Below are 21,787 nucleotides of genomic sequence, written 5' to 3'. Positions count from 1 at the left end.
AAGTGAGGCCAAGTCCCCATCCAGGGACTTATATCCACATTTCTCTGGGCAAAATCTCTCCCTATATATGTTCTCTACATCAGAGACCCTATCTAGTCACTTATGAAGTGCTCAGGTACTCTGGGAAGCCTACCAACAACTAAACTCAAGTGTTCATCAGAAATCAAAATCTCAAGTGAATAAAACCTCTTAAATCTAAACCTTCTAATTGGCAAACATACTCTGGCTGTGAGTTTTCTGGTTCATAAGGATCAACACAATGGAGTTTAAGCTAAGCACAGTAATGCCAAGGACATTATGCCCTTTGCCAAGACTCTGCCCATATTGGCCAATCAGTCATCATGTTGGTCAATAAGTCTAATCCCCAGCAAAGGGTTAGTTCCTAACAACAGTCTCTGCACTGTGTGCAGTATGAAGCAGGAAAGGACACAGACTGGACACAGACCCTGTCCTCAAGCTTCTTGAGATCTGAGTAAAGAGAGGAAACATATGCAAAAATGAAATTCAAGGCAGTATGCAATGAACAAACGAATAATAAATTCTCAATTTGAGCTACTCAGTTTACTTACTTCATATAAATAACTACTGTTTATTCAGCAACTTTATGATAACCTTAGCCAAGCAATTGCTAAGTTCATCTGGAAGAGAGAGCTAACCACTCACCAAGGCAATCAAGCTTGTACAGGCATGATCCTTTTTGAGTTGGATCATTGAGGATGGGAAGGATTTGGGTGGAGAAGAAGTAGCCTTCCAGGTGAGGGATTAGTGGAAGCAATGATAGTCTTTAGGCCTCACCCAAATTTAAAGGAACTTAGACTGGAAAGATGACGAGTATGATCTGGAATTGCTAAATCTGTTTCCTCTAATAAGTTTGAATATTTAATTTTTCAAAACATTTGGCTTCATATCAACTTCTCAGTTTCCTTCATAGAATGAGTGTGGAACCATCCTCCCTGCAGCCTGGTCCACACTTCATGCTGAGATTTAGGCATGGGTCCATCTGGTTGATGAGTTAGGTCTGACAAAGGTCTCTGCCTGAGACCAAGGAATCTTTGGGAGATTCTGAGTGAGGATTTCAGTGTCAGATAAGCTTAATTTTCAAATCCTAGTCCTGCAAAATCCTTGAGCAAGTTGCTTTACCTTGCTAACCCTCAGCTTTCTCATGAATAAAATGAAGTTTCATTCATCTAACAAATATCTATTGGACAATTACTCTGTTTCAAACTCTGTTCTAAGTGTTGAAAATATAGCAGGAAACAAAACAGGCACATTTCTCTGCCTTCCTAGAAATAATGACAGAAGAATTTACCTTATAGGGTTTAGCTGAGATTAAGACTCAAAGCACACGCCAAGCACATGACTAGCACTCCTAAATGTTAGTAGCTGCTATTGAGTCAGGCAGTTACATAGTTCAGTAAAGAAGAATTAGTCATCAGAGGAAGAACACAGCTAATACATAAAATCAAGTCTGAATATTTATTGAAAGGACTGATGCTGAAGCTCCAGTACTTTTGCCACCTGATGCAAAGAGTGAACTCATTGGAAAAGACCCTGATGCTGGGAAAGATTGAGGGCAGGAGGAGAAGGGGGCAACAGAGGAGGAGATAGTTGGATGGCATCACTGACTCAATAGACATGAGTCTGAGCAAACTCCAGGAGATGGTGAAGGACAGGGAAGCCTGGTATGCTGCAGTCAATGAGGTCACAAGTCCAACATGACTTAGCAACCTAACAACAGCAAATTGTTACTTGCATATAGATTCCACTATGTCTTAGGTTCATGGGGTTCTCAAGGCAAGACTACTGAAGTGGTTTGCCATTCCCTTCTCCAGTGGACCACATTCTATCAGACCTCTCCACCATGACCTGTCTGTCTTGGGTGGCCCCACACAGTATGGCTTAGTTTCATTGAGTTAGAGAAGGCTGTGGTCCATGTGATCAGGTTGGCTAGTTTTCTGTGATTGTGGTTTCAGTCTGTCTACCCTGTGATGCTCTCTCTCAGCACGTACCGTCTTACTTGAGTTTCTCTTACCTTGGACATGGGGTATCTTTTCATGGCCAATGCTCCTGACCTTGGATGTGGGGTAGCTCCTCTCAGCTGCCACTCCTGACCGTGGGCATGGGGTATCTCCTCTGGGCCGCTCCTGCACCATGCAGCTGTTGCTCCTGCCTCTTGAGAAACCTGTATGCAGGTCAGGAAGCAACAGTTAGAACTGGACATGGAACAACACACTGGTTCCAAATAGGAAAAGGAATACGTCAAGGCTGTATATTGTCACCCTGCTTATTTAACTTATATGCAGAGTACATCATGAGAAACGCTGGGCTGGATGAAGCACAAGCTGGCATCAAGATTGCCAGGAGAAATATCAATAACCTCAGATATGCAGATGATACCACCCTTATGGAAAAAAGTGAAGAAGAACTAGAGCCTCTTGATGAAAGTGAAAGAGGAGAGTGAAAAAGTTGGCTTAAAGCTCAACATTCAGAAAACTAAGATCATGGCATCTGGTACCATCACTTCATGGCAAATAGATGGGGAAACAGTGGAAACAGTGGCTGACTTTATTTTGGGGGGCTCCAAAATCACTGCAGCTGGTGATTACAGTCATGAAATTAAAAGATGCTTGCTCCTTGGAAGGAAAGTTATGACCAACCTAGACAGCATATTAAAAAGCAGAAACAATACTTTGTCAACAAAGGTCTGTTTAGTCAAGGATATAGTGTTTCAAGTAATCATGTATGGATGTGAGTGTTGGACTATAAAGAAAGCTGAGTGCTGAAAAATTGATGCTTTTGAAGTGTGGTGTTGGAGAAGACTCTTGAGAGTCCCTTGGACTACAAGGAGATCCAACCAGTCCATCCTAAAGGAGATCAATCCTGGGTGTTCATTGGAAGGACTAATGTTGAAGCTGAAACTCCAATACTTTGGCCACCTCATGTGAATAGCTGACTCATTTGAAGACCCTGATGCTGGGAAAGATTGAGGGCAGGAAGAGAAGAGGACTACAGAGGATGAGATGGTTGAATGGCATCACCAACTCAATGCACATTAGTTTGGGTAAACTCCAGGAGTTGGTGACAGACAGAGAGGCCTGGCATGCTGCGGTTCACAGGATCGCAGAGTCGGACATAGCTGAGCGACTGAACTGAAGTGTTAGTTGCTCAATCATGTCCGACTGTTTGCAACCCCAAGGACTGTAGCCTGCCAGACTCCTCTGGCTGTGGGATTCTTCAGGCACAAATCTTGGAGTGGGTTGCCATTTCCTTCTCCAGATTTCACTATGGGTTTTCCACTATTGGGCAAAAATACCAATAGAGCTGAGGTTTAAGAATGGTTGAAATCAGAAGCAACTAACTCACCAGGAAACGTAGGAAAACACCAGCCTCTTTTTTTTTTTTTTTTTTTAATAACACTGGCCTCTTATTTGGAGGCCATGTGACAAAGTGGAAGACAGAAAAAAATGGGAGTAAATCATTTTCTGTCTTCCTGAAATATGGTGGCCCTGTCACCTTAGGGGCTGTGGTGAGTAATAGCACTGCTGACAGTGGCGGCAGCAAGAGCAGGTAGTACTGCTCAGCAGAAGCAAAGAGGAGGAGTTAGAGCAACACTTGTGGTGCTCAAAAGATGTAAAAATGCAGATAGGACTTGCCCTAGAAGGAGGCTAGAGTGAGTGGAGAAAACCCAGTGCTTTTTTTGTGATAATGGACCAAACACGTTCATAAGTCACTTCTGTGGATGTAGTATCCATAAGAAGGGGAATATCTCTACAAAACTGGAAGTTCTGCAAAGCAGGTAGGAGAAAGAGTGAACTATGCCTGTCTGGATTCCTCCATAACACTGCTGAAGACTTGCTCATGTGTGCTATCTCCATACACAATTGTGTGATAAGTAGCATAAATGTTCAGACAGTGCTAATACCCCAACTATCATGTTTACAAATAAATATGCTGAGAAGAGATCTTCATCAGAAAAATTGGCTGTTTTTATAGGGAAAACTACCAAATGTATTCATGTATGTGTCTGGAGCAACAGCATTAAAAAAATGAACTATAAAAAGGATCACACAGAATGCAGAGGCCAATCCTTGCTCCTAAATGAATATCTAGCAAATAGTAAATACCCAAAATGAATGAGATCAATTGTGGAGAAAAATCTATATGGCCAGTCTGTGATACACCATTAACTTTAATGGTTCTCTCTTTTTTTTTTAATGTATAAATTCTACTTCAAGAAGAGAGAGAGCAATAAAATAACTTAGGCTGGCCCTTGTTACTTATTTATTTATTTTTTTACATAACAGCTATATATCTGCTGTCAACCTAATTAATGGCCATGCAGGACCTGAGCCACAATAGTTTCACCTCATGATTCCAATTAGCTAGTTTGATTTCTTTTTATGGTGAATAGACTATTTACAAAGCAGATTATTTACAATCTCCTTTGGTTTGTTTGTTATGATTAAATTTGTTTGCTTATCAAATATTTATTGAATTCTTTCTAGGCACCCAGGAAGCATTGTTATAGGTACTGATCTTCAGTACCTATATAGTACCTATAGTACCTATATCTATAGGAATGAGCAAGGCAGGTAAGTTTCCTGCCCCCATGGAGATTCCACTTTGATATGAGACAGACCATACAGAAAACAAATAAATAATAAAGATGATTTCATAAAGTAGTAAAGCTTTAAATAATAAAAATAAAGCAATGCACTAAACTGTGTTTGGGCTCCCCTGGTGGCTGAGCTGGTGAAAAATCCACCTGCAGTGTAGGAGACCTGAGTTTGATCACTGGGTTAGGAAGATCCCCTGGAGAAAGGAACAACTTTTTGCCCTGAAGAATTCCATGAACTGTATAGTCCGTGGCGTCACAAAGAGTTGGACATGACTGAGCAACTTTCACTTTTACTTTCAAACTGTGTTTGACAGGTGGTACTCATGTACATACGGAGATGTTGGAAAAGTTCTCTGAAAAGGTGAGATTTTGAGATCTGAATGATGAGGAGCCAACTGAAAAGTTGTGGAAAGAACATTCTAGATGAAGTGAACAGCAAGTGAAGAAAACTCTGGGTCAGAAATAATCCTAGAGAGAAAAAATTCTTAGAGACAGAAGACCAGAATGCTGGAGCATAATGAGAAAAATGAGAGAGTAGTAACAACTAGAGAGAAAAGGGCCAGGACACAGTACCCATTCTAAAGCTTGGAAGCAAAATTATGCTTTCTCTTGAGTGCATTGGGAAACTATTGGATAGTACTAAGTAGTCTCTGAAATTACTTACTTTAATTTCTTTCTTTTTTTTTTTTTTTAATTTTTGGCTATGCTGGGTCTTCGTTGCCAGACAGCTATTGCTAGTTGTGGTGAGTGGGGACTGCTCTCCAGTTGCATGAGCTTCTCATTGCAGTAGCTTGTCTTTGTTGCAGAGCTCAGGCTCTGGGGCACATGGGCTTCAGTAGTTGGGGCTCACCGCCTCAAGATCTCAGGTTCAGTAGTTGTGGTGCAGGCTTAGTTGCCCCGAGGCCTGTGAGATCTTCTCGGACCAGAGGTGGAACCAGGATCCTCTGCATTGCAGGGCAGATTCTTAACCCCTGGACCATGAGGGAAATCCTTACTTTAATTCTTGAATAGGTTATTTTGGCTTTGGTGTAGAGAATGGGTTGATTGATCAATCCCTGACTTAGTAACTGCTTAGTAACTTGCAATTCAATTGCCAGATTCAAATGTCAAAATTCATTTGCTCAACAAACATTTGTTGAGCACTCCATGCTATGCCCTGGAAATACAGAGAAAAATAAGATGGCCATCAAGAATCTCACTGTCTAGCAAAAAGTGCATAAATTAAACAAATCATTGTTTACAGTTTTGACTTCACCCAAGTGAAGGTACAGATATTTCTTCCTTATTTGAATTTGACATAAATTGGGGGTGGGGGTGGGGTTGGAATCTATGACTCCCCATTGAAAAAGCTCCATGTTGCCAGAAGTTCTACTCATACCAAAAGCCTTTATATTAGTTAGATTTTCTTCAGTTTCAACAGGTGGAAAATCAAATCAAACTAAGTTAAGACAAAAGTTTCCATGGGGGCAGGAAGCTTACCTGCCTTGCTCATTCCTATATCTTCAGAGCTATATAGAGGATTTATTATTTCATGTAATGGAAAACTCCAAATCTGAAGAGTCATGGCTAAGCTCAATCTTACTAGCATAATGAGTCAGATAATAAAAATCAGTGCAGTCAGACTCTGTAAAATAAAGAAATTTTGGAAAGGAAAGTGCCACAATGATCTCCAAAATAATGCCCAAATCCCTTGGTGATCCCTGAACTGTTCATGAGCCAAAGAAGCACCAAGTTCTCTGTGTAAAGCAACAGATGAAAGACTAAAAATGTGGAAAGTTTTAGTTGCTGCTCACCAAAGGGCAGACAGAGTTTGGATCTTAATTCCAGTCCCAAATACATCCAAAGACTCAAAGGAAAATATGCTTTATAATGAGAGAAAGTGAAATAAATATAAATTTAAATAAATATAAATATAAATTTCATATTTATATGAAATATAAATTACAAATATAAATATATAAATAAGCTTAAATATTTATTATACATAAGTATAAATTTCACTTATAATGAAAGTGAAAATGAAAGTCACTCAGTCGTGTCTGACTCTTTGCGACCCCATGGGATAATCCATGGAATTCTCCAGGCCAGAATATTGGAGTGGGTAGTGTTCCCTTCTCCAAGGGATCTTCCTAACCCAAGGGATCAAACCCAGGTCTCCCACACTGCAGGTGGATTTTTTACCAGCTGAGCCACCAGGGAACCGTAATAAGAGAAGTTACGTAAAACCCAGAGTAGAAATGGAGACTATAAAAACCAAATGGAAATTTTAGACTTATAAAATAAAATATCTGAAATGAAAAATTTGCTGTATCGATAGCAGATAGATTGGCTGGCAAATGAAAGAATCAGTAAATAAAAAATAATTTATATATTGCCATCTGACCCGCATTGTAAGAAATACTAAAGAAAACTCTTTAGGCTAGAGTGACACTAGAAACATACTGCATGAAAATTTGTATCTATAAGAAGAAAGAAAGAACACTGAAAATGATAAATATATTATTTTTTCTCTTAATTTCTTTAAACAATATATGACTATTTGAAAAAAAAAATATAACATGCATCATGTAATTTGCTATAATATGCCTATATAGTATATAAAGTAACAATAGCACAAAAGCCAGAGTGTAATTGAAACTATTCTATCACAACTTTCTTATATTTTGCTATATGTAGTACAAATTAATTCTAAGAATTCTATGGTAAGTTAAGGATAGATATTGTCACTCTAAGAGCAACCACTAAAATAATGCTAACAGGTCTAGCTAAGTTAATAGAGGCATTACAATATTATATTAGAAAAGGATTATTAATCAAATCCCTTCTGAATATACAGTGGAAGTGAGAAACAGATTGAAGGTACTAGATCCGATATACAGAGTGCCTGATGAACTATGGATGGAGGTTCATCACATTGTACAGGAAACAGGGATCAAGATCATCCCCATGGAAAAGAAATGCAAAAGGCAAAATGGTTGTCTGAGGAGGCCTTGCAAACAGCTGTGAGAAAAAGAGAGGTGAAAAGCAAAGGAGAAAAGGAAAGATATTTCCATTTGAATGCAGAGTTCCAAAGAAGAGCAAGGAGAGATAAGAAAGCCTTCCTCAGTGATCAATGCAAAGAAATAGAGGAAAACAACAGAATGGGAAAGACTAGAGATCTCTTCAAGAAAATTAGAAATACCAAGCGAACATTTCATGCAAAAATGGACTCAATAAAGGACAGAAATGGTATGGACCTAACAGAAGCAGAAGATATTAAGAAGAGGTGGCAAGAATACACAGAAGAACTGTACAAAAAAGATCTTCATAGCCAGGACATGGAAGCAACCTAGATGCCCATCAGCAGATGAATGGATAAGGAAGCTGTGGTACATATACACCATGGAATATTACTCAGCCGTTAAAAAGAATTCATTTGAATCAGTTCTAATGAGATGGATGAAACTGGAGCCCATTATACAGAGTGAAGTAAGTCAGAAAGATAAAGAACATTACAGTATACTAACACATATATACGGAATTTAGATAGATGGTGGCGATAACCCTATATGCAAAACAGAAAAAGAGACACAGAAATACAGAACAGACTTTTGAACTCTGGGGGAGAACGTGAGGGTGGGATGTTTTGAAAGAACAGCATGTATATTATCTATGGTGAAACGGACCACCAGCCCAGGTGGGATACATGAGTCAGGTGCTCGGGCCTGGTGCACTGGGAGGACCCTGAGGAGTCGGGTGGGGAGGGAGGTGGGAGGGGGGATCGGGATGGGGAATACATGTAACTATATGGCTGATTCATGTCAATGTATGACAAAACCCACTGAAATGTTGTAAAGTGATTGGCCTCCAACTAATAAAATAATATTAAAAAAAAAAAAAAAAAAAAAAAAAAGATCTTCATGACCCAGATAATCACGATGGTGTGATCACTCACCTAGAGCCAGACATCCTGGAATGTGAAGTCAAGTGGGCCTTAGAAAGCATCACTACCAACAAAGCTAGTGGGTGTGATGGAATTCCAGTTGAGCTATTTCAAATCCTGAAAGATGATGCTGTGAAAGTGCTTCTCTCAATATGTCAGGAAATTTGGAAAACTCAGCAGGGGCCACAGCACTGGAAAAGGTCAGTTTTCATTCCAATCCCAAAGAAAGGCAATCCCAAAGAATGCTCAAGCTACCGCACATTTGCACTCATCTCACATGCTAGTAAAGTAATACTTAAAATTCTCCAAGCCAGGCTTCAGCAGTACGGGAACCGTGAACTTCCAGATGTTTAAGCCGGTTTTAGAAAAGGCAGAGGAACCGGAGATCAAATTGTCAACGTCAGCTGGATCATCGAAAAGGCAAGAGAGTTCCAGAAAAACAACTATTTCTGCTTTATTGTCTATGCCAAAGCCTTCGACTGTGTGGGTCACAATAAACTGTGGAAAATTCTTCAGGAGATGGGAATACCAGACCACCTTACCTGCCTCTTGAGAAATCTGTATGCAGGTCAGGAAGCAACAGTTAGAACCGGACATGGAACAACAGACTGGTTCCAAAGAGGAAAAGGAGTACATCAAGGTTATATATTGTCACCCTGCTTATTTAACTTATACGCAGAGTACGTCATGAGAAACGCTGGTCTGGAAGAAGCGCAAGCTGGAATCAAGATTGCCGGGAGAAATATCAATAATCTCAGATCTGCAGATGACACCATCCTTATGGCAGAAAGTGAAGAGGAACTAAAAAGCCTCTTGAAAGTGAAGGAGGAGAGTGAAAAAGTTGGCTGAAAGCTCAATATTCAGGAAACTATGATCATGGCATCTGGTCCCATCACCTCATGGGAAATAGATGGGGAGATAGTGGAAACAGTGTCAGACTTTATTTTTCTGGGCTCCAAAATCACTGCAGATGGTGATTGCAGCCCTGAAATTAAGATGCTTAATCCTTGGAAGGAAGGTTATGACCAACCTAAATAGCATATTAAAAAGCGGAGAATTACTTTGCCAACAAAGATCTGTCTAGTCAGGGATATGGTTTTTCCAGTGGTCATGTATGGATGTGAGAGTTGAACTGTGAAGAAAACTGAGCACTGAAAAATTGATGCTTTTGAACTGTGGTGTTGGAGAAGGCTCTTGAGAGTCCCTTGGACTGCAAGGAGATCCAACCAGTTCATCCTAAAGGAGATCAGTTCTTGGTGTTCATTGAAAGGACTGAGGCTGAAGCTGAAACTCCAATACTTTTGTCGCCTAATGCGAACAGTTGTCTCATTGGAAAAGACCCTGATGCTGGGAGGGATTGGGGGCAGGAGGAGAAGGGGAAGACAGAGGATGAGACAGGTGGATGGCATCACCGACTCGATGGACATGAGTTTGAATAGACTTCAGGAGGTGGTGGTGGACAGGGTGGCCTGGCGTGCTGCGATTCATGTGGTCGCAAAGAGTTAGACACGACTGAGTGACTGAACTGACTGACTGACTGACTGAAGAAAGAAAGAAAGGAAGAAATGAACAAAAACTGACAGAAAAATAGAAAACAAATGACAAAATGGTGGTTAAGTTCAACCATGTGTGCATGCATGCCAAATTGCTTCAGTTGTGTCCGACTCTTTGCAACTCTGTGGACCGTAGTTGCCAGGCTCTTTTGCCCATGAGGTTTCTCCAGGCAAGAACACCAGAGTGGGTTGCCATCCCTCCTCCAAATTCAACCATATTGATAGTTAAATTTTAATGGACTAAACTTCCCAGTTAAAAGTCAATGATTGTCTTGGTGGATTTAATTAGACCCAAATATATGTTTTCTACAAAACCCCGTTTTAAGTTTAATTATGTTGGAAAAACTAAAAGGATAGAAAAAGAAATGCCATATGAATAATAGGTACAAAATTGGAGTGATATATTAACATAAAAAATGAACTTGAAATATTATCAGAAATAAAGAGGAACATTTCATAATGAGAAAAAGATTAATTCATCCAAAAATATGACAACAATGTATACATGCACATGCAGGTCTCATTTTTGTGTGTTTCAATTTGCTGCTCTAGGCAGGTAAGATTTTTTTCTTTTTTAATACAAATAGAAGGTTAAAGGCAACCCTTTAGCAGTTAAGCAGTTCTATCAGTATCATTTTTCTAACAGCACATGCTCACTTCAAATCTCTGTGTCACGTTTGTTAATTCTCACTATATTTCTATTTCATTATTATATATGTTATGGTGATCTGTGATGTTATTACTGTAAAAAGATTATGATTCACTGAAGGCTTAGATGATGGTTGTCATTTTTTAACAATAAAGTATTTTTAAATTCAGGTGTGTATGATACATTTTTAAGACCTAATCCTATTGCACACTTAATAGACTACAGTATAGTATATATGTAACTTTTATATGTGTTAGGAAACCAAAAAATATATAGGGACTTGCCTTATTGCACTATTCCCTTTATTGTTGTTGTCTGGAACCAATCCCACAATATTTCTGACGTATGCCTTTATAGGCCTAATAACAGAGCTTTAAATATGTGAAGGAAGTGAGTGAAGTCGTTCAGTCATGTCCAACCCTTTGCAACCCCATGGACTGTAGCCTACCAGGTTCCTCTGTCCGTGGGATTTTCCAGGCAAGAATACTGGAGTAGGTTGCCATTTCCTTCTCCAGGAGATCTTCCCTTCCCAGGGATTGAACCAGGATCTCCCACATTTTGAGCAGACGCTTTACCATCTGAGCCACCAGGGAAGTCCAACTTACATAATTAAAGGAAGAAAGATAAATCCCCAATCATAGTTAGAGACTTAACATCATCAGCTAATTGACATTTGCAGACTTCACCCAACCTGTAGAATGCACATACTTTCTGAACCCATAGCTAAGCTAAAAATGTTTCAATAGATTTCAAAATAAAGTCTTACAAAGCATTTCCTCTGAGTAAAATGCAATAAATTAGAAATTAAAAAATAAGATATTCAGAAATCCCCAAACTTAAAAATAAAACAAAGCACACTTTAAATATTCTATCTGTTAAAGGAGAAATGGCAAAGAGTATCAGAAAATATTTCTATCTGAAAGTATAAATGTACAGTATATCAAATAAAGTGAATGAGGTTAAAATAAAATAAGCCATAATGATATGAAGCCCAGGATATGTTTTACAAAAAAGTACCAAATATCATTTCTGTAGCACTCTTACAAAAAGAGATGTATAGCTTTAACCTGATTATAAAAAATTATCAAACAGATCCACTTTGAGAAACATTATCAACCATAATGGGGCTTCCCAGGTGATGCAGTTAAAGAATCTGACTGCCAATATAGGAGATGCAAGAGACATAGGTTTGATCCTTGGGTCAGGAAGACCCCGTGGAGGAGGGCATGGCAACTCATCCAGTACTCTTGCCTGGAGAATCCCATGGACAGAGGAGCCTGGCAGGCTACAGTCCATGGGGTAGCAAAGAGCCTGACATGACTGAGCACTCATGCCCTCAATCATAACTGACTAGCATTCTTCAAAATATTAAAGCACAAAAGACAAGGAAAGACTGAGGAGCTGTCAAAAATTGTAGAAGAATAAGGAGAAATAACATAAAAACAACAAAAATATTGGAAAAATTGGTGAAATTCAGATAATGTCAGTAGTTTAATTAATGACATTGTGCCAACATTAATTTACTCATTTTGATAACTGTCCAATAGTTATGTTAAATGGTAATGATAGGAGAAGTTGGAAAGGGTACACATGAACTCTACATTCTTTTTAAAAATATTTTCTTAACTCTAAAATTATTCAAAGTAAATTTTAAAAATGTAGAATGCATCTAATACAGTTTAATGTTTGTGTCATATAGCAATTTACAGCTTCAAATATTTATATTAGAAAAGAAAAAGTGTTTAAAATCAATGATTGAAATTTTTACCTAATGAAATCAGAAGAAACAAATTCAATTCAAAGTAAATAAAAACAAGGAAAACTTAAATATAAAGACAGAAATTAATAAAATGGAAAATAATACAGAAAACTAATAGAGCAAGCCAACTTTCTATATTTCTACTTTTTATGTACATATTAAAACAAAGGAAGTAAAAATGATAATAAAAATACATATATTTACTTACTTTTGCTAGAAACCTAAAAGTATTTAAGGACTTTTTTTTTTTTTTTTTTACAACTAGAAGCTTTGTGGACTACCCAAGTCACATTAATTTTTGTTTCAAAGCCCCTTTAAGGAAGGTATATTGTTAAACAGTTCAGGGATTCCTGTACTATTGCTTAGCATCAAGGTAGCATTCATTGTGGTTCCTAGGGGTTGGAGGAACCATTTATTTCTGATTCATAGCTTACAGTAAAGATACTGACCTTTGGTCTGCCAGATTTAGACAGTTTAAAATCTGTTAGGACCTCCTTTTTATAGTTTGCCAGCAAGACCCTAAATTGAAGCTCAAATTCACCAGTTTCAAAACACCTTTCAGAAGCAGTCACAGTGCTTTGCCTATTGCATTAGATTTTAGCCTTTACTTAGACTGGAGATCAACAAACATTTTTTTGTAAAGGATTAGATAGTGTATATTTTAGGCACTGTTTACAGTCCTAACATCTCCATCAGGATGACTCACCCCTGACATTTTAGTGCAAAATCATCAGTGAACAATAAGTCAATGAGTGGGAAAGCTGTGTTTCAATAAAAACTTCAGTTATAGATTGAAATTTGAGTTTCATTTCATTTTCATGTGAAACTTCTTTTTGCAATTATTTAAAACCATAGAAAACATTATTAGCTTAGGGGCATTACAAAAGAGAAACAGCCCAGACTTGTCTCACTGCTGAAGTTTCCCACTGTCTGACTTAGATATTTGCCTGATAAATGTTTGCTCCTTGGTTAGTGTTCACTAGTATATGTGTGTGTGTGTGTGTGTGTGTGTGCATATAGCAGAAAGCTATAGTCAGATATCTGGCCAATCATATTAACAAAAATAGAAATAAATACAGAAAAACTTACATTTAGGAATATTTACAGTATCCTTAATATTCCTACATTTTCCCACACTATCTGTAGATTATAAATTTTCATGGATTTAGAGCCATTTTTTCACCAGATTTAGAATTAAAAAGAGAGGCAGTTTTAAATTTTAGAATTAAAAAGAGGCATTTATTTGTGTTTAGTGTGAGACTTTAAGTTGAAAATTATTCATTTTATTTCAATATACTGGAATGGAGTAGAAATGAGCATATAAATTATAATCAAAAGACATAAATTTCAGTATAACATTTAAAAGCTGATAATAAAGAAAATACAAGGTAGTCAAAATGTTCAATATTAAAGGTATTTCCTAGAGCCATCTTTATAACTTTTATAGTAGACTTACATTCATGGTACATACTTAAGTACTTCCTTTAACATTTGACAAAATTTAAGAGCCAAAATAAGAAATGTGAACTCAAGCCTATCAATAACTTGGTTTCTGTGGGAAAGCCACGGTTGTATAATGAGAGTAATAAATGGTGGAACAAAAGAACAGTGTAGTAAATTATAGTACAGAATGTCAATGTTTAATAAGTAGAATGCAGAGGTTGTATTGATTTCTAAAAACAAAGTATGCAAATTAAAAGAAATATGTCTTGTTTCTATTATCTAAGAGCACAGTAATGTTTATGAGTGTGAAAACATTGCTGAACAAGAATGCATTAACCTTTTACATTATGGTCAATTGATTTTTGGCAAATGTTCCCAAACCAGTTAATGTTGTAAGAATATTTTCTTTTTAACAAATTTTGCTTCAATAAAGGCATATCTACAAGTAAAACGATAAAGCTAGGCCCACACCTTACTTTATATACAAATATTAACTCAAAATGGATCAAAACTCAGAAATGTATGGGCTAAACCTAGTAAACTCTTAGAAGAAAAAATAAGAGTAGGTCTTCATGTACTTTATTTTGGCAAAGAATTCTTAGATATGACACCAAAAGTACAAGCACAAAAGAAAAATAGATGACTTGGACTTTATAAAAAGTTCCATATGTATGTATATATAAAGGTCAAATATACAAATAACTCTTACAACTCAACAATAGTAAAATAAGCAACCCATTTTTAAAATGGGAAAGTAATTGAATAGACATTTTATACAAATGGCCAAGAAGCACATGAAATGTTGTTGCTCAATGTCATTAGTCATTAAGGAAATGAAATAAAATCATGAAGAAATACCACTTCACACCCACTAGGCTATATTTCATTTTTAAAAATACAATGGAAAATAAAATTGGTGAAGATGTGGAGATGAAAGAGCCTTCATACATTGCTGCTGGGAATGTAAAATGGTGAAGTCACTGTAAAAAAGAGCTTGGTGTCATCAAAATATTAAACATAGAATTATCATCTGATCAGCAATTCTGTTCCTAGGAATACACCAAAAATAGTTGAAAAATTTGTACACACGTGCTTCTAATAGTACTGTTCACAACAATCTCAAAGTATAAACAGACAAATTGGTAAACAAATTATTACGTATACGTATATTGGAATATTTTTCAGCCATAAAAGGAAATAAAATACTGATGCATACCACAGTGAAAGAATGCAGACACAAAAGGTCATTTATATGCTATAAGCTAAATAGGCATATTCATAGACATAGACACTCTGAATCAACCAGGCAAGAATACTGGAGTGGATAGCCATTCCATTCTCCAGGGGATCTTCCTGACCCAGGGGTCAAACCTGGTTCTCCTGTATTGCAGGCAGATTCTTTGCCATCTGAGCCAACAGGGAAGCCTTAGCAACTAAAAACAACAAAATTCATTGAAACAGAAAGCCAATCAGGATTTGAGAAGAGAGGGAAAAATAAATACAATTGAGTGACAGCTTAATGAGTGTGAGTTTTCCTCTTGTGGTGATGGAAAGTTTTCAGAAGTTAATAGTTGCATAACGTAAATGTCCTAAATTTTACTGAATTATGTGCCTTAAAATGGTTACTTTTACATTATGTGAATTTTACCTCAATTTAAAAAAGTTAATATATTGTACAGAGTTTTAAATCCTTATGCTGACATATTTGCATCACACCTTTCCTCGTTTTTCTCTATATCCTATAAAAAATTACAGACAAAAGAAAATAAGAATGCATTGTGCCTAATTTTAATATATGTCCCATTTTCATGTATTAACTAAATCTACCAAAAAATCCAAAAATATCAGATTCCTTCAGTCCTCCTAGTGAAAATGAAAACTGGTGTCAAAGGCATTTTTAGGGTAGCTAATTAAATTTTTTAGTTCTCTCTTTTTCCTAACTATGAAAAAGATACATAGTTTCAAATCTAATTCCCTCATCTCACCTATATTTCCAGAGGGCTTTTATTCTTTTTGTTTATGAATCCACACCTCCAGTTTTGAAACCCTGAGGTCTTTTCAAACTAAAGTTTTCTGAATCCCAAAATTCTTTAACTTCTTTTCAAAAATAAACACATAAAATAAACATAATTTGGCCCCGAATCTGAATCACATAAAAACATTCAGAATCATCAAAACTCAAATGATGATCATAGTTGAATGCTAGCAAGAATGATTACAAAAGAACGGGTCTAAATTTCCAAAAGTACAGCACTGATAATCAATGCATTTATTATGTCCTGAGTACCCAAATAATGTTGAATTCTCTGATTAGTATAATGTGTGATTCCTTCAGTGCTTCAGTAAGACTGCAGCCCATGAAAGACATTGGAGAAGGAAATGGCAACCCACTCCAGTGTTCTTGCCTGGGGAGAATCCCGGGGATGGGGGAACCTGGTAGGCTTCCATCTATGGGGTCGCACAGAGTCAGACATGACTGAAGCGACTTAGCAACAGCAGCAGCAGCTTGAAAGACAGCCTCAATCTACTGAAACTGTAAAGGTCACCAGAATCTATTAAGAAAGAACTTCGGCTCAAAATCCTAAACAGTATCAAATAGTGTACCATCAGAAGATGGTGGTTCAAATGAAAAGTGAAAGTTGCTCAGTCCTGTCTGGCTTCTTGCGGCCCCATGTGGCCCCTGGAATTCTCCAGGCCAGAAAACTGGAGTGAGTGGCCTTTCCCTTCTCCAGCGGATCTTCCCAACCCAGGGATCAAACCCAGGTGTCCCGCACTGTGGGAGTATTCTTTACCAGCTGAGCCACAAGGGAAGCCCCCCAAAGCTGAAGATAATACAGTGATGGTGCTCAAAGAACCATGTGCTGTGAGGTCTATCACAAAGCACCCTAACCTAATCTGAATGACAAAGGGTCTTCCGTGGGGAAGCCAATGTTTGAGGAGAGAACTCAAGGACAAAGTGAAGTGATTGAGCAAAGAACACTAGAAGAGACTTCCTATCCAAAAAAAAGTATCTCCTGTATATAGGCAATGACCATGAAAATCAATATCATTGAAAATAAAGAAAAAAGGCCATGTGGCTGGAGCTCACCTAGAATAGCAATCTAGTCCCTTTTTCTAGATAGATAAGCAAGGGCTATTTTATGCAGTATCTTGTTTATCTAAAGATTTGGAATTTTACTCTAAAAATTAAAATTATTAGAGATACACTTGAAGCTTTTAAATGAGAGAGAGACCTATTTAGATTTGTACTGTTGGGCTATCTCTGACAATTGTGTGGAGAACACGAGAGTAAATTTAAAGAAACTAGTTGAACAGGACAGAAGTAATAATAACCAGTGAGGTGGTCAATAGCCTGGAGAGAGGTAATCAGATTTCAGAGTTGTTCAGGAAGCAAAATTAAGAAGTCACATGTAATTGAATTATGGCTGAGATATTTTTTAAAAACTTTTGGTTAGCAGCTTCTTGTAATGGCAGACGCTATCAGACGACTCCCCCAAAGAAGACAGTTATAAAACCTGGACATAATAAAAAATAACAGCTTGCCTGAGGCACTGGAAATGGACTAGAAGAAAGCATATTGGAGGCAGTGTTCTTTTTGGGCACAGGAGGAATAGAGCTGGACAAAGTTCTGTTTTCACAGCTTTTAGTCTTGGACTAAAGGCAGTTGCAATGCCTCGTATGCACTTTTTTTCTGACAAGGGGACTATAGCTATGGAGATATTGATGAATTGAGGGATCTTGGAAAGACAGAAGAGGGAATCTTCAAATTCTTTCTACCCATGTCTCTGGTTGATCCCTGACCACACATTGGTGGCCAGACTAGAACAGCTTAACCAGAGACAAAAAATCAAAATGACAGAAGTAAGTTAATTTGAAAGTTACATCCTGGAAATTATCTAGTATGGATAAGAGAGAAAAATAAAAATAAAAGTAAGAAAATGAGAGAAAGAAAAATAAAATTAAATAGTGCTCTGAAGACCTGTTGTAACAAATGGCTCAACATATTGAATAATTGAAATTCCAAAAGGGAAAGGAAGAAAAAATTATGGCAGTAAAAATATTTAATAAATAAGGGCCTCAAATACCCCATGTTTGATTGAAGAAATCTGCAGATACAAGATGCTTAATAAACACAAAGCAGAATAAACATGAAGAAGCTCATACTGTCAAACTATTATAAGCCACAGTCAGTCTATTATAAATGAAAGATGAAAAGCACATCTTGAAAGCAGCAAGGGAAAAATGACACATTACCTACAGGGGAAGATTGATTCAATTAATATCTAATTTCCTATCAGAAACCATGGAGGCCAGAGGATAATGAGACAACATTTTTAAAGTGCTGAAAGAAACAGAAAATTCATGCCAATTTTTTAATCCTACAGATTTTTTAATCCTAAATTAGAAAATTAAGAAAAAAATAATCTTCAAGAATAAAGACCAATTCAACCTAAGGAAAACTAAAAGATATCTTACCATAAAAGTCTTTAAGGAAAATCTCCAGACTTAAAAAAAAAATGATATCAGATATAAATTCAGATCTTCGGGTAACACATAAGCATGCTGTAAATGGTATATATCTGAATAAATTCAGAAACCTATTCTATTATTTATTTTTTTCTCCAATTTTGTGTAAGTTATATGACTGTTTAAAGCAAACTTTATGGGTTGGCTTGTGGGATTTATAACATATATAGATAAATATATGTAACAACAAGAACATAAAGGGCCAAGTGTATCAGTTCAGTTCAGTTCAATCTCTCAGTCATGTCCGACTCTTTGCGACCCCATGAACCACAGCACGCCAGGCCTCCCTGTCCACTACCAACTCCTGGAGTTTACACAAACTCATGTCCATTGAGTCGGTGATGCCATCGAACCATCTTATCCTCTGTTGTCCCCTCCTCCTCCTGCCCCCAATCACTCCCAGAATCAGGATCTTTTCCAACGAGTCAGCTCTTCGCATGAGGTGGCCAAAGTATTGGAGTTTCAGCTTCAACATCAGCCCTTCCAATGAATACCCAGGACTGATCTCCTTTAGAATGGACTGGTTGGATCTCCTTGCAGTCCAAGGGACTCTCAAGAGCCTTCTCCAACACCACAGTTCTAAAGCTTCAGTTCTTTGGTGCTCAGCTTTCTTTATAGTCCAACACTCACATCCATATATGACAACTGGAAAAACCATAACCTTGACTAGACAGAACTTTTTTGGCAAAGTAATGTTCCTGCTTTTTAATATGCTGTCTAGGTTGGTCATAACCTTCCTTCCAAGGAGTAACTGTCTTTTAATTTCATGGCTGCAATCACCATCTGCAGTGATTTTGGAGCCCCCAAAAATAAAGTCAGCCACTGTTTCCACTGTTTCCCCATCTATTTGCCATGAATTAATGGGACCGGATGCCATGATCTTAGTTTTCTGAATGTTGAGCTTTAAGCCAACTTTTTCACTCTCCTCTTTCAGTTTCATCAAGAGACTCTTTAGTTCTTTTTCACTTTCTGCCGTAAGGGTGGTGTCATCTGCATATCTGAGGTTACTCATATTTCTCCTGGCAATCTTGATTTCAGCTTGTGCTTCTTCCAGCCCAGCATTTCTCATGATGTACTCTGCATATAAGTTAATTAAGCAGGGTGACAATATACAGCGTTGACGTACTCCTTTTCCTATTTGGAGCCAGTCTGTTGTTTCATGCCTAGTTCTAACTGTTGCTTCCTGACCTGCATACATATTTCTCAAGAGGCAGGTCAGGTGGTTTGGTATTCCCATCTCTTTCAGAATTTTCCACAGTCTATCATGATCCACAGTTGGAGGCTTTGGCATAGTCAGTAAAGCAGAAATAGACATTTTTCTGGAACTCTCTTGCTTTTTTGATGATCCAGGAGATGTTGGCAATTTGACCTCTGTTTCCTGTACCTTTTCTAAAACCAGCTTGAACATCTGGAAGTTCATGGTTCCCATATTGCTGAAGCCTGGTTTGGAGGCTTTTGAGCATTACTAGCGTGTGAGATGAGTGCAATTGTGCGGAAGTTTGAGCATCCTTTGGCATTTCCTTTCTTCAGGATTGGAACAAAAACTGACTTTTCCAGTCCTTGGGGCACTGTGGAGTTTTTCAAATTTGCTCCATATTGAGTGCAGCACTTTCACAGCATTATCTTTCATGATTTGAAATAGCTCAACTGGAATTCCATTACCTCCACTAACTTTGTTCATAGTAATGCTTCCTAAGGCCCACTTGACTTCACATTCCAGGATGTCTGGCTCTAGGTGAGTGATCACACCATCATGATTATCTGGGTCGTGAAGATCTTTTTTGTACAGTTCTTCTGTGTATTCTTGCCACCTCTTCTTAATATCTTCTGCTTCTGTTAGGTCCATACCATTTCTGTCCTTATTGAGCCCATCATTGCATGAAATATTCCCTTGGTATCTCTAATTTGCTTGAAGAGATCTCCAGTCTTTCCCATTCTGTTGTTTTCCTCTATTTCTTTGCATTGATCACTGAGGAAGGCTTTCTTATCTCTCCTTGCTCTTCTTTGGAACTCTGCATTCAAATGGGAATATCTTTCCTTTTCTCCTTTGCTTTTCACTTCTCTTCTTTTCACAGCTATTTGTAAGGCCTCCTCAGAGAGCCATTTTTTTTTTTCATTCCTTTTTCTTGGGGATGGTCTTGATCCCTGTCTGCTGTACAATGTGATGAACCTCTATCCGTAGTTCATCAGGCACTCTCTCTATCCAATCCAGTACATTCAATCTATTTCTCACTTCCACTGTATAATCACAAGAGATTTGATTTAGGTCATACCTGAATGATCTATTGGTTTCCCCCACTTTCTTCAATTTAAGTCTGAATTTGGCAATAAGGAGTTTATGATCTAAGCCACAGTCAGCTCCCAGTCTTGTTTTTTGCTGACTGTATAGAGCTTCTCCATCTTTGGTTGCAAAGAATATAATCAATCTGACCTCGGTATTGACTATCTGGTGATGTCCATGTGTAGAGTCTTCTCTTGTGTAGTTGGAAGAGGATGTTTGCTATGACCAGTGTGTTCTCTTGGCAAAACTCTATTAGCCTTTTCCCTGCTTTGTTTTGTACTCCAAGGTCAAATTTGCCTGTTACTCCAGGTGTTCCTTGACTTTCTACTTTTGCATTCCAGTCCCCTATAATGAAAAGGACATCTTTTTGGGGTGTTAGTTCTAAAAGGTTTTGCAGGTCTTCATAGAACCATTCAACTTCAGCTACTTCAGCATTACTGGTCGGGGCATAGACTTGGATTACCGTGATTGAATGGTTTGCTTTGGAAACGAACAGAGATCATTCTGTCATTTTTGAGATTGCATCCGAGTGCTGCATTTCGGACTCTTTTGTTGGCTATGATGGCTACTCCACTTCGTTCGTCTAAGGGATTCCTGCCCCCAGTAGTAGATATAATGGTCATCTGAGTGAAATTCACCCGTTCCAATCCATTTTAGTTCGCTGATTCCTAGAATGTTGACATTCACTCTTGCCATCTCCTGTTTGACCACTTCCAATTTGCCTTGATCCATGGACCTAACATTCCAGGTTCCTATGCGATATTGCTATTTACAGCATCAGACCTTGCTTCCATCACCAGCACACCCACAACTGGGTGTTGTTTTTGCTTTGTCTCCACCCCTTCATTCTTTGTGGAGTTATTTCTGTGCTGATCTCCAGGAGCATATTGGGCACCTACTGACCTGGGGAGTTCATCTTTCAGTGTCCTATCTTTTTGCCTTTTCATACTGTTCATGGGGTTAGCAATGCATTTTACTGCAGAGTTCTTACCTTCTGTGTGAAGAGGCCCTACATTATCTCAAGTGACCATAAAA

The sequence above is a fragment of the Muntiacus reevesi genome, chromosome 1, assembly GCF_963930625.1.
Source record: "Muntiacus reevesi chromosome 1, mMunRee1.1, whole genome shotgun sequence".
Lineage (NCBI taxonomy): Eukaryota > Metazoa > Chordata > Mammalia > Artiodactyla > Cervidae > Muntiacus > Muntiacus reevesi.
The sequence above is the reverse complement of the archived record's forward strand: the minus strand, read 5'-3'. Positions refer to the sequence as shown.